Source organism: Topomyia yanbarensis, chromosome 3 (assembly GCF_030247195.1).
Source record: "Topomyia yanbarensis strain Yona2022 chromosome 3, ASM3024719v1, whole genome shotgun sequence".
Lineage (NCBI taxonomy): Eukaryota > Metazoa > Arthropoda > Insecta > Diptera > Culicidae > Topomyia > Topomyia yanbarensis.
Window position 1 is genome coordinate 230,794,755 of NC_080672.1, and position 10,139 is coordinate 230,804,893.

At 36.2% G+C, this 10,139-nt stretch overlaps 1 long non-coding RNA gene across 5 annotated transcripts; it reads left to right on the forward strand.

Moving 5' to 3' along the window:
- Positions 1 to 3,196: 3,196 nt before the first annotated feature.
- LOC131688998 (uncharacterized) lies at positions 3,197 to 8,052 on the forward strand. Of its 5 annotated transcripts, none has more exons than XR_009305327.1 (6): positions 3,197 to 4,117; positions 4,177 to 4,951; positions 5,098 to 5,229; positions 5,302 to 5,625; positions 5,719 to 5,972; positions 6,281 to 8,052. It is a non-coding gene; the product is annotated as an uncharacterized LOC131688998 (long non-coding RNA). The 5 variants fall into 5 exon arrangements; XR_009305326.1 differs by having other exon boundaries at positions 3,738 to 4,951; positions 6,281 to 7,087; positions 7,147 to 8,052; XR_009305325.1 differs by having other exon boundaries at positions 3,198 to 4,951; positions 5,089 to 5,229.
- The last annotated feature ends 2,087 nt before the right edge of the window (positions 8,053 to 10,139 follow it).

A 10,139-nucleotide genomic window follows, 5' to 3' on the forward strand; every position in this document is an offset into this window, starting at 1 on the left:
AAGAAAAAAAATTGCCCGATTTAGTCAATGTCCCCATTTTGTCAGCCTAAAATACGCCATGAGACTGATAAAAATGGGCCTTTATTGTATGTATTATTCACTGTGTTTCATATTGATAGGTACATTTCATTTTTGGAGATTTTTTTTTGCATCGAACAACAAGGGGTTATTTCATAGACTTCTTCCAAAATTTGGCGAACCTATTCCAATTCGTATACCAATTAATTGATATACTTAAGGGTTTATATGTTGCAGATAGAGAAAATACTGAAATTTTCAACTTTTTTCCTACACAATATTACGAAAGCTTATTAAACAATTTTTCCTAATATGTTTGTGAAAGTTATAAACTATTTGAAATTTTTTAATAGTTTTATTTTTTATTTAACCGTGATTTTTTAATAAATAGTGACCATCGCTTCACAACGTAGTCTATTTTTCATGGCTTGCGGTGAGCACGATCTCTCGAAAATTCCAGTAATGATGATGATTTTCCCAAACGGTTCGTTTTAGAGAGGTTTTTATTTGTTCTTTGGCATTAGGATTAGCGATAATAATTCAAATCAAGGATACTACTGGGAAGTCACCTTTAGAAAAAGTCGATGTCGAAGTAAAATTTGGAACTATGCACGCATGCACTTCAGAGATAGCGTGATATCAGGAGCTGCTATTTCATTTCAACGCTTTTTTGTGAAAAGGGCGATACTCACAAATGTAAACATAAGGCTTTTTTTCATACATGCGAATGAGGGCTTTGAAACGCAACAAATTAACCTAAAAATTTTGATTCTACGATATTGCTTTCTTAAACAACAGCAAAAAATACAACGGGCGAAACTGTATTTTTGTTTGTTTATTTAAAGTTTTGCCCTCCACGCTCCATGCAAACAAACAGGGCGATAGTTTTTTTGCTAGCAGTTTAGAGGCGAAACTGTTATTTTCGTTTTTTTTTTTGGTTTATCAAGCTGATACCAGCTGTCAATAGTAACAATGATCGCTATTGAAAAAACACGGACGAAATCGGTGGTGCAGAACGGTAGTTATTGTAAAAAAAACGTAAGGGCGATACTTCAATGCTGATAGGTTGGACCGAAAAAGTAAACAATCGCCAAATGGGCGATACTATCATTTTGTCAATTTCAATAGCAAAAACAAATTTCAAATTAATAATTTCAAATACTTATGAAGTTTTGGGTTTCGATCACTGAATCATGCAATCTAGGATGTAAAAAAACACAATAGTTCTTAAATAGGAAATAAAACCAAGTCTGGAAATATTCATTGTTGATTTTCTTTGAATGGTGTTACTGCTAGTATCGCCCTTTTCAAGAAAAAGCGTTGATTTTTTAGTTCTCAGTCGCGTTTGAAATTATAGTAAAGTATAAACTTCAAATCGATTCAAAAAAAAATTCAATTTTTTGGCTCAGAACAATATATAACCCCTTTAGGAAAATTCAGTTTTCCCACCACAATGCATTGATTGAGGAATTTAGATATTTTATTAACAGAGCATTAGCAATAATTCGTTTGTATGTCTATTTTATGGGTCATTTTTTCGCTTTCCCATTGATTTGGTTTGAGATTTCTAGCACTGATGTTGTCCTATGCTGATTTGAGCGATTCTCTGAGTCCTGCCACTATCCCATGTAGTATGTGTTATCAAAAACATCGCGAAGCATCAAGTTCTAAATGTTCTCAAACGATATAATATCCGAAGAGAGTGATAAGAGTTATAAGAAATGTCTCATCACACTGTTAGGTGGATTAAAAACGTTTTTATTCATAAATTTTTGTTTCATGGATAAGAATTTTTTAATACAACTTTTAGAGCTAAAGCGATTTTTACTAAAAACGTTCCTGAATGCAGGAAAAAATTCTTATTTATTCAACTAATCGTTAAGGTACGAGGAATACTCATATACTAATGGAATTTTTTGAGTTTTGGGAATTCATATCATCAATTGGTCTCCAATCGTGATCAACGCAAACCTCTTAAATAAATAAGGGTTTCGGGGGAAAAGCCATAACTCCGCCAATTATCAATTTATTTTTATGTTACTATGTTTTAATTGCCGCAAGGTTCTACTGTATCGATTTTGTTGGCTATTTTCGGCAAATTTGAGACTAAGAGAAACGAAAGCAATGAAATTGAAAGACGGATAGGTATTCTAGAGCGAATCAGTTATAAACTTAGAACGGAAAACTAGAACTAGGCAGGCTCATATGGGCATGATCGAAAGGAAATGTGAAGAACTTTTTGCCTTCTGCAGAGTAGGAGTTGGGCGTTTCACCCAAGTCTACCGCATGGTCTATGGTAGAACATAACTCATCATCATGTTTTACCGCCGACGATTTTTATGAACTTATGCTTGTTTATTTAATGGAAAAATGTACTACCAAATCATTATAAGTTTGATGTAATCAAATCATTGCTTTATTCCTTTACGTAAATTCAAACATTCTCGTCATTTTTATCACTTAAAGGTGTGTAAGCCCTTAATCAAGAATCCCATTGAAAAGAGTTTATGTCGTTACAGAAATATTCCATTATTACTTTTTTATTTTCTTGTTTAGTGCTGAGGAAGAATCAGAGAATGAGAGAAAGAAATAATCACCACAACATTATGTATTGAATTTTAAATAATTATTTATTTATTTTTATATATTACATTTGTCTTAAAACTATCTTCATGCATGCTATTTTGTATTATTTCTATACAAGGAAAATATTTTTGGTTCATCTTCTGAATTAGAATACCTTTTCGTATCTACTTTGCCCCCAGAAATAGGCACAAAACTGTGGAATTTTTAAGGTCCAGATATTGTTTTGGCGTTATTATACAGCTCTTAGAGTTCTTCTGACATTTTATTGTACTGTTCGGTGAATATGTAGCAGAAAATTAATTTTGTGATATTTTTATCAGTTTGTTCAACTGCCCAGTTATATAACTCTCGAGGACTTGTTATGGTATTTCCATAGTCGCGAGCAAGACTGGCTCTTTTTGCCATTCGCTTGAGAGTGCCAACAATAGCATAACAGGGTCCTTTTCCATGGGATGCTGCAACAAAATGCCATTCTGCGCTTAACTCATACTTTAACTGGAATCTACACAAGTTTGCAAAGTTTTTCTTATTTTTGTATTGTGCTGCTGCTCGATCAGATATAAAATAAATTTTAGAAAAGTTTGTCAATTGTTTCATAAAATTTATCAGTTTTGAGAGGAACAAATGAACTGCAGTCTTCAAGTGTTCCAGTCTTCTTGCCTTCCAGTCTTCCAGTCATACAGCCTTCCAGTCTTTTAGTCTTCCAATCTTACAGTCATCCGATCTTCCAATCTTCCAGTCTTCATTCAAGTTTGTTATGCATATATACCAAATTCGTTACTGATACTTTTTGCATGTATCAGGCAACTAGAAGCTGGGAAAATGGATTCTGAGGTGATTATGACTTTCATTGGCTTAGTTTTTGATAAAAATACACTGGAATAAAAATCAGTTCAGACAAGAAAAGTTTTTTTTCAAATATCTTTTTTTCTTTGAAAGTGTCCAAGTGAATTTTTGACGGTAGGTAGGGAACATAATTACCTATGTTGCAACAAAATTTCATCCAAATCAGCAATAGGGTTTTATTGTAAATCGACTTTAAATTTTTAAAATCTAAAGTGAGTAAAGTGAGAAATTTTGGTGTTTACTAAATTTTCCTCCTTAAAGCTAAGTATGCACCTCTTGCGAAATGAAATTTCCTATACAAAACCTATGCATAAAAAACGTCGCGAAATGCTCGCGAAAAAAAATTTCCTTTCCATTTCGTAAGCGGTACGCAGCTCTCGCGAAAACGATAACGAAAAATGCAGTTAGCCGAGACACGGTTCGACAAACGATAAGTTTCATAATACTTCCGCGAGATAGCGCTGCTTTCTATGCGCTGTCACCAAGGCAAACTTTTTCCTTGCGAAATAATGGTCAATGGTATTATTTCGCACGGAGGCTCGCGAAATTTTGACAGGTTGCAATGAAAAAATATAAAAAACACAAGATTAGTAATTTTTTGTATTTTTTTTCATCGCGACCTGTCAAAATTTTGTAGTTTTGAGAATTAATATTTTGAATTTGAATGGTAAGTTTTAAAATATTATTGGAATTGTGATTGTTTCTAGTAATTATTATTATTTACAGGCACACCCGAACAAAGCAGCCACAAGAGCAGCATTTTTCGTCAGCAGCAGAAGCAGCAGCCATCTATCTACTTGATAAGTTTTCATCAACAACAACCAGATGCTACAAATCAGCTCAACTTGATTCAACATCCTGGATCTGGCAATCAGCCAACCAACATTAAATCGATACAACCGTAGCAGTACCAACAACTCCAAATCCAGCAGCTGCCAACAATCTCAAAAAAGAACCACAGCAATTACAGCTCAGAACCAACAAAGCAACAAGAGCTTTTTTTACGAATAATGGACCCAACGGACACACTTTATCGGCACATTCTGTCGTAAAACTTGCCTGCCACTATTCTTACCAGCGGTTACCTTCCTTATGTAGAGAAATCAGATTCAAACACAAACGTCATATTACTGCTTTGGCTCCTACCAGTTGCTTGCATGAAAATATCGCTGCCTCCACAGTGCTCGTGATTCCATCCCAGCAGCAGCTAGCAACCACAATTCCAGTGCTTATCGCCAGCAACATCAGAAAATTAAGATTTCCCCAGACCATGACCATCATCCGACAGATCGGTAGCAACAACGTTCAACTGACGGTAGAACCTGGCCAGCAACCGCAACTAGTGCAATCGATCCAAGCCAATCAGGGCCAAATGTAGAAGACCATTGGTCAACCACAAAAAAAGATACATCAACAGCACCTTCAAACACAGTAGCAGCAGCATACTGTACTGTACCACGCCTCGTGCAGGAGGACTTTTTTATTCAGTTGGTGCAGCAAGGTGAGTCATTTTTACTACCTTTTTTAGTTTCGAAGGATCAGTAACGTGTTCAGTACATTGTAATGTAATACCCTATTCTTCTTTCAAAAGCTCGCGTTCACTCATTCACGGATATTTTTCATCATAATTTTTTTCAGATCGAACAGCAACCATAGCATATACACATCACCGAACACCAGCAACATAATGCCATGGTAACCACCCAGCAGCAGAACACGGTGATAATGGGCCAACAGTAAATACAACATCAAGATCCTCGGAAAGGACTTTCTCTTTCGGTATGTGTTTAACAGTAGCTTCTCTCCTCCAAGCATTCCTTAGCATATTTAGATGTCCTTGTCAATTTACAGAACAAACATAATGGAAGCATACTCTACACGCGCGACATATTCAATCGGGCCAACTGACTGTGTGACTCGTTTGGAAAAAAAGCGCTCATCATCGGTTTCATGGCAGCGAAGTAAGCAGACAAAAGAAGGCGTTTTTTTCCGCAAGGTCGCTCTAAGCAAAAGTTCAGCCAATTGCAAGGAATTGCAACCGGAGTGACAGTATCCGTGCTGTTTGGGACCTTTTTCCATATATTGTAGCTTTTGAATTTTAATACCCGGTCGAAACGATGGCAAGTGCTGCCGATAACTGGGTCAAAAAGGCGGAGGGAGGAATTTCTGCACTCGGTAAGTGTTTTTTTTTTTGTCATAACCAACTAACCTATTTTTGGAGCGATAATTTTTCCATAGGTTTTGAATTTTTCTTTTCAATACAAATAGGTTATCGATCTGAGTATCCGTAAGGATAAGGAACCAGAGCCGGCGGCTGACAGCCCAAAGAAAGAGAATGCGGAAAAACCTTCTAGTTCACCGCCAGTAGAACCAGAGATCAAATTAGTCCCGTAGAAACGGCTGCACCTGCAGTTTTGTTTTCGGTAGCTACAGAAATTAAGACTAGCAGCTCCTGAAGAAAAAAAAGCTGCTAGCGAAAATGGCGAAACAGCTTCCACCACGGAAGATGCAGAGGCATTCAAGTAAGTCGAAATCTGGAGAAAATTTTGATTAGGACATAAGTAACATTGAGAGCCTCTCTCTGTTTACTTTCTGTTTCGATTATTACGTCCTTATAACACTTTACACTAATTTTCCAGTACATATCGAAAGCCGATAGTTTTTACTAGAATATTAGGCAAAGAGTTGAGTACTAAATATTGAAACGACCGAGTAATTAACAGAAGAGAAACACACCAAAAAGAATCTCATTGTTACTTACGTCCTATTCAAATTTTTCTCCAGAAATATTTAATATCAGCTTTAAAATTATCCATGATTCATCTTTTAGCCCGGCGGATGCAAGTTTGCTAATTAAACTTATTCGCAGGTGATTTGCCTCTCCCCACGTATGAACTGGCAATTCAGAAGGGGAAAGTAGCTGCAAAACGGCAAAGTTAAACCGTTCGCGGTGAGAAGATCGTCAAAGGGGCGAAGCTGACTAATCATATCATCATCGGAACAGCCGGGCGTTCGACCTTAAGAAGATTGCAATTTTTGTACCGGACGAGGCGGGCGTTATGATCGCTGTTCTTTTTAGCCACGTACGAGCGGGAGGTGATGGGATTCGTCCAGTACATCATAACCAATCCGATCATGATTCTTCTGGTGCGGGAGCAAGAATCACTCGATAACACCAAACACTACTACGTCAAATGCCGCAACCAGGACGAGAAATATCAAGCAATTTCAAACATGTACGGTGTGATTACCGTCGGACAAGCGATCATTTTCTGTCATATGATGTATAGGACAGTTGTAAACTCCAAGTAAACTTATTTTCGGCATTGTTAATCGATCGAAACAGGCACGCAAAACGGCCGGTTGGACCAGGATAATCACTCAGTAGCGGTACTGTCCGGTGATCTAACGGCGGAGCAACGGTTGGCCGTTCTGGATCGATCCTGAGCCGGACTAGAGAAGGTATTGATTGCAACGAACGTTTTGTCTAGGGGTAAGTTCCACCACTTGATTCTGGCTGCAGCACCAGGTTACGGAGAGATTCTTCCGCCCATCAACTTCGACCTGCCGATGGATTAGCAGGGACGAGCCGATTGCGAAACGTATCTACATCGAATTAGACGCACCGGTAGATTCGGTAAGTGTGACTCATTCTTGTGATCCTATAGATTGTATTTCTTCCCACTTCTTTAACAGAACGGAATCACCATCAACCTAGTGGGCAGTGATCGAAGCATGATGATTTGCAGATCAATCGAAAAACACTTCCGGAAAAAGATTCAGTTGCTAGACGCGGAGAACTCGGACGAAATTGAAAAGATCGCATCGTAAAGTGTTTTCGACCAGCTACTGGTGAAAGGCATAGGAGCTTTTTTGGGTCATACTTGTTATGATTCTGAATTTATAATTTTATTAATTTTTTTTTCTTCCTTGACCTGACATATGTAACCAACAGGGTAATAAATTTACAATTAAAATTACAATTTATCTCTACCCAGTTCTATCCAAAAATTTGAAAAGGGCCTAACTGCAAAATGTAACAAATTGAAATTTCATGTTTTCCATTAACAAATATCTACCCGAGCACGTACATAACGCAACATTTTATCATGAAGAATTTTGATAGCGATTTTACAACAATTAATAAAAGGGTCTAATTGATTTTTATGACCGAACTGATTATGAAAGGACCTAACTGATTGAAAAGTGCCTAACTAACAATACACTCGTTTTAAATGGATTATAACGTATTATTGTATTATGACTGATTGTAAAAGGCTTATAACATCTTTTCCATAATTTACATACAGGGTCAATCTGACCATCAAATTAGAATTCAGTTAATTCGTCTAACTTTCGGTGTAATATCACACTTGAACAGCATTTTTTGTGTGAGGTATTCTGCCGCTAGAAGCAAAACTGTCCCATGTGCTATGGGAATCCCTATACACATGGGACAATTATGCTTCTTGTGGCAGTAATGCAAGTAGTAGCAATATGCGCAATTCCTTAAACCTCTAGTGTTTCATGCAATAAGAATTACCACGAATTACTTATGGAAATAAATTTGAACTACGATTCTCACAATTGTTATACCAAAAATAGGTTTGTATCCGTACTGATTATTGGTAGCATTCCCTGAGACTTCCAGCACATTTAGTAGTAGCCATTGTTATCAATCGATTTTTAACGTCAGCCAAAGTTTAAAGCCTAGGGTTTGGTTCGACCTGAAACCGATTGAGTCGGTTGTTATATTTGCGTTATATTTCCGGATTCCGAAGCGTGTTTCGAAAGGTAGTTTCCCCGAGACTTGTGAAAGCGGTAAAGGCGGCCAAGGCAATCAGATTTGCTTCTTAATGGTCAAACGCCGATTAAGAGTTACGATTCGGACAATTACAATAGATTTGGTTTGAGCGAATTTCGATCATTTCCCTGGGTCTTCTGGAACCGGTAGAAGCAGCCAATTTAGATAGAAAATGGCCAGCCAATGATTTAAATTTCCGATTGCAGGAATTGTGCTGTCTAAATTGGTCAGACTGAACTTCCCCGAGACATCCGGAACCGTCACAAATAAGCATTATGATTAATCATGCTCGAAATATGATTCACGCTGAGTACGTCACTTCCCTAAGAGCTTCATGAATGGCAAATAGGTTTACAATTGTTACCGATTTCATACACATCCGTGATGAATTAATAAAATACATTATTTAAAACATTTATATGACAACAGAAATATAAAAAAGAAATAAACAAACAACAGCTGATGTCGTTTTCCAGTTATCAAAAGCGACATCTAACAGCAAACACACAGACTAGTTTTCGCGAGCAAATGTCAAAATTCCGCACGGAAGAAGGAAAAATATTTCGCGACCTCATTTCGCAAGAGGTGAATACTAAGCTTTAGGGTGAAATATAGTATAGTAAATTTTTGTGCCAAATGAATCACCCATCGGTCCATGGTAGCCCCCCCCCCCCGTTTTGACAAATTGCAAAACCCTTGATTTTCTTTTGATTATACCTCCGGTTCTATTTAGTCTAAAATCAAACCGCAAAATGTTTTTAGAAGTAAATTGTTCAAGGAGTGTAGAAAAAATATTAGTTTTCAGCGGCAGTGCTGCCAACTATGCTGTTGTTACAGTTAAAAATTTAAGTTATTTTTTCTCGCAATACATATATTTAAATTTTGAAAATTTTAGTTCCATCGTGTTCCTCAGACATTTTTACATAAAAAACTCTTTTATTCTCAATATAATTTGAGCCAATCCCGAGATACACCGTTCTGAAAGAAAAAAAACACGCATTTTAACATATAAAATTACATTTTTATCGACAAGTATGCGAAAAGTTTCAAATGGTCATAAAAACCGACCCTGATCTGCTAGAGGCAAAACAAAAACGTAGTTTTACATCATTTCTCGTGTACTTAAGATAAGTTATGTGTGAACTCAGTATACTAATGTTGGATTTTTGTCGTTGCGCGCTTGCGATTTTATTTGAGAAATTTGGTTTTTTCGCTTCAAAACGGTGCATCTCAGGATAAGTTCAAATTATTTTGAGTTTATAAGTGTTTTTTTATGTAAGAACGTCTGAGGAACACGATAAAACTAAAATTTTTGGAATTAATATATATATATATATATATATATATATATATATATATATATATATATATATATATATATATATATATATATATATATATATATATATATATATATATATATATATATATATATATATATATATATATATATATATATATATATATATATATATATATATATATATATATATTGAAAGAAAAATGAACTTATTTTTTTAACTGGAACAATCGCATAGTTTGCAGAACTAACACTCAAAACTAATAATCTTACTACACTCCTTGAACAATTTCCTTCAAAAAGCAACTTGCGGTTTGATTTTACAGTGAATAAAACCGAAGAAATTGATGGTCTCTCGTGTCTGTTATTCAACATCGTGCTGGAAGGTGTAATAAGAAGAGCAGGGAACGACACGAGTGGTACGATTTTCACAAAGTCCGTTCAGCTACTTGGCTTCGCCGATGACGTTGATATTATTGCACGAAACTTTGAGAAGATGGTGGAAGCCTACATCAGACTGAAAAGAGAAGCCAAGCGCGTCGGACTTGCCATCAACACGTCGAAGACAAAGTACATGATAGGAAG